A 4,346-nucleotide genomic window follows, 5' to 3' on the forward strand; every position below is an offset into this window, starting at 1 on the left:
GCATTCAGAAAGAGAGGCCTGGTAATCCATCTGCTGCAGAGACACACTCACACACATCCAGATGGTCTCTGGAGGACTCGGCCATCCCATGTGTCCAGTTACAACATGAAAGCAGCGGAGAGGCAATTTAAGGGAATACCCATCCGCCCATGTCCGCCGCCCACATAGGAACCACGCAAACTGTTGATCACTTCAAGGATGAGCCTCATTAGGGATTCAACACAGTAAATGACTGGCTCTGCTTTGAAAATCAAACTTCGTTCTGTTGTTTGCTATCTCTCTGAAATGTCCACCTTAAATCTGCTGCGATAAATATCTTCATGCTGGATCAGATGTGTTGTATGAAAGGCAGGCTGCAGCTTCATTCATGTCCAAGGAGCGTATTAGTTTCAGCTCATTGATCACCAGCTGCCCTGCAGCAGCAAGAAGCAGGAAGTTAGCAGCTAGCAGCAGAGCGGAGCGTAAAGATCAATCAAAGTGAGGTGAACGATCCAAAGAGTTATTCACACGAGAACATGACGGCGGGTTAAAGGGCCCTGTGGATACAAAAAAGGAGGAGGACATATCCGCCAAAACTTCTCTATTTTTTTTTATTTTAAATCTCCATTTTCTGAGTTTGAAAAGTCAAACTTCTACTAGAAAAAGCAAATTTTCCTGAAACAAACCATGGAACTTTCTGAGTTTGAAAAGTCAAAATCTTTTACATTTTTTAAGCTCGGAAAATTTCCAAAAGTCAATCATTTTAAATTCTTTTTCCTCCAACATTTCTGAGATCAATCTCAACATTTCTGAGTACTTTCTAGTAATTTCTAAACTTTTTAAATTGAAATATTTTCCCAAGTTTTTGCTTGAAAATTTCTGAAATTAATCAAAAAGAAAACCTATAATAACTATTATCTTCTCATGTGCACAAAAATAAAATAGCTATAAAATAAAACGCAATATTGAAGATAAAATTACGTTTTAATTTCTTTTTTACGCCAACTGGAGTAAACAATTGGCCTGAATTTCAACATCTTTCTTTTAGAGCCCTGTTAAGACATTTTAATTCTCAGTTTCTTTTTTAAGTTAAAAAAATATATAATACACTCCAGCTTTTGCCCGAACCTGTTGATCTTGTTACTCTTCTCGTTTTATTGACTCTGTCGGTGATGATGAGTTCAAAAGCATCACGTGAACACAAAATGAAAAAAAAAAAAAACTGCCATCTTGTCGTGTTTTGTCAAGTGTAGCATGACCAGCAAAACAAGTTTGGAATAGAAGAAAGTTTATGCCTGACCTCGTCACTGTCAGGGTGTTGGGACGGTACAGAGGTGGTAAATTTTAAAAGAGCTAGCTCAGAAAATCTTTTTTATATTGGGAAAACAGGATAAGTTGATACACCTGGGTGTTTACATGCATTATTCAAGATTTTTCCACATTATTTTTTAGATTTTTTGTGCAAGAAACTACAAAATATACAAGCATCTACGGATTGAAGCTTCATAGTGCAAAGTCAAAAATACTGTACAGCGGTTTTCTGTACAGATTTTAATTCCAATGACGAGGATTAAAGATAAAATGTACACCATATTGGTGTTTCCCTGAATAATTGCTATAATTGTGTTTCCACAGGTGCAGATCTTGCTCTGCAAGTTGGTGGAGGCAAATCTGCATGAACAGGGAGGTATAAGTTTTTTAGACAATGGCCGTTGAACAGGTAGGGCGGCTAAGAAAACATCTTCAGTAAAAAAAAACAAATCAAGGAAGGAATCTTCACAGTAAAAGGACTGGACAAAGCAAGAGATAATGAGATGTATCCCTTCAAAAGTCTAAGCTGCACTAACAACTTCAACTTAGTTTTCTTAAAATGAGTGAATGAGCAAAAATAGACACATTTTGTTTGAATTAAAGCTCCAGTGAGACGAGAAAGCGCCACCATCAGTTAGGATTTGGCCCAGATTTTGGCTTGTATCTTGTGCCAGATTTATGAGGAAGAAAGATCAACAAAGACTTTTCTCATCAGTTTAGTTAATTAAAAGTTTAGACCACACAACAATGTTTGTGTAGCTGTCTAGAAGGTGCTGTGCCTTGCAAGAGTACTTTCCTTCATTTTGTCAAGTTAAAATAACGAATTTTACATTATTTACTTGAAATTTTACTTAGGAGACCAAAGCAAAAAAGTGCAAACTTGTTTTTAAAAGTTACAAATGAAACGTGTGCTATAAAATTGATCATAAAGTCCCTTTACTACTTTATGTTAGAGAACAAAAACCATCATAAAGACAGCAAAAAATATCTAATTATAATGCCTTATAATATAATTAATATCGTAAGTTCAATCTGTTATCTGGAAATTAAAATAATATGGCACAACTGCAAACCTACCAAGATGTGTTGGTCCATCTAACGGTGGCTGGAAGAAACATACGTCCAAAAGAATTGACTCAAGTAAAAACTCAACATTTTGTAGATCTTCGTTTGTTTAAAAAAAAAAGTTTGAAGGGTATTAATATTTCCCATGTTCAGCAAGATGTTTCATGTAAACGTTCAGACTGCCTGCAATCAGCGAACAGAAGTGAACGATTACGTCAATTTTCTGCGCTGTTTTAGAATTGTAGTCCGCCTGTAGTTTTTAGTAATCGCTGCGGAGGAAGAGAACGAAACCGTTCAAGCCCGTGATGATCACGTTTCTAAATATTGAGTCAACGTTAACAGCCATCTTGTTTGACTCAACACGTCTCTCTTCGCGGTGGAGGCCGGTTGGTTACAGCGCAGGCAATTTCCGGTAAGCTTCACGTCCAACTGCCACATTACATACGTCACGGCTAAACGTTAGCGTTTGGGAAAAGTTTAAAACTTAAACAGAGTCCACACCTACAAGAAGCAATCATTCCTCAAAAGCCGAGAGTCCAGTCCATTTGTACAAGGCGAACCGTATAACAGATGTAGAGATGTATAACTTAAAAGTATTTTAAAAAGTAACAAACATTGTGTAATGGGGTTCCCGACCAGAAGCTAATGCTATATGCTAACTGTACGAACTTGAAAACATTTCATACATGTTGAACTCATAAATAGACTGTCCCTTTTTTCTGATCATGTTCTCAGCACATAATAGTCTTTTCTTTTGTTTGCTACAATGACGATTCCGATAACGTTCTTCCACACTAAATCCCCCTCTGGCCATATGAGTAAATCCCACTTTCAATTCTGGGAAAGTTATCAAGATGAATATCAAGATCTGGTTTAGCAGAACGTACACTTGCACTGTCTTATCTTCACTTCACGGTGGGATTCTTTGACGATTGAGTCATCCCGTTTTCCCGATACACATCTTGCTTTTATCTGATCAGGTTGTTTCTTTAAGACACTTTCAGTATCAACAGTGAAACTGCTGAAAGATGTATGCCAAGAGAGTGATGTGTTGAAGATCTTAACCACAGAAACCTCTAACTATGTCTTTCTCTCAGATGTTTATCTCTTTGATTCACATTTAAAGCTACAAATCTTTTCCAGGATTCAAGCTGTATAACAATTCATTAAAATGAGTTATAAGACGGGAGTTTGTTGGTTAAAGTCATTGTATTTAATGTCACTTAATGGTGATTTTCACCATTTTTATATTTAGCTAATGAAAAAGAGATATTTACCATTGAATAATACACAAGTCTTAAAAGGTTGTCCAATTTGGACGTTTATGTAAGACAGAAGAATTCAGGTCTTTTGTTTGTCCTTTAAGCTCCATTTTAAGATGAGGTTTAAGTGGCTAGAGACAGATTTTTTTTTGTATGTATGTAAAATATGCATTTATCATATCGTTTATCATTTCTCTTGATAAGAATTTTGATTTATTGTTGCCACTGTAATTCCTAATTTTAAAAAACAACAAATCCATCCGTATTGATAGTTACAATAATTTTTATCCACCATTTATTCAATGAGAGTCTCAATAAATGCAGTTAGTGTGATCAGCTTAGTGATAAAAATCATATTAGTGTATGTGACTGGTGTCTTAAAGAAGCGTATAATTAACAAGAGTATTTGTCAATAGCAGTATTTATGTTTGTGGGGCTTTGATTGCTGTGCTATGCAGTTGCAGCCATATAGTTACCTAAAACGTAAATAATAAATAGTTCTTATTGTCATTTTTATTGTTATCACGATAGTACCACAAAATATCATGATAAAAGTTTAAGTCCAAATCGCCCACCTCTAACCCATAGTTAACTTTGGTCCATGACAAACACAGCTAAATGCAAAACAATCGGGCCAAGTTCTTTCTTTCAGAAAAACAGAATATTCAGTGTTTGAAAACAAAATTAAGACTTTCTGTAAATCATAAATAATGACAGGGCACACAGACA

General features: G+C 35.7%; 1 protein-coding gene across 1 annotated transcript in view; it reads left to right on the forward strand.

Moving 5' to 3' along the window:
* The first annotated feature begins 2,546 nt into the window (after positions 1-2,546).
* The window catches only part of knl1 (kinetochore scaffold 1), a 56,765-nt gene continuing 54,965 nt past the window's right edge, over positions 2,547-4,346 (forward strand). The window contains exon 1 of the mRNA XM_044105915.1: positions 2,547-2,767. The gene's annotated coding sequence lies outside the window, so the exon portion shown is untranslated. The remainder of the gene's footprint in view (positions 2,768-4,346) is intronic.

Source organism: Gambusia affinis, linkage group LG22 (assembly GCF_019740435.1).
Source record: "Gambusia affinis linkage group LG22, SWU_Gaff_1.0, whole genome shotgun sequence".
NCBI lineage: Eukaryota > Metazoa > Chordata > Actinopteri > Cyprinodontiformes > Poeciliidae > Gambusia > Gambusia affinis.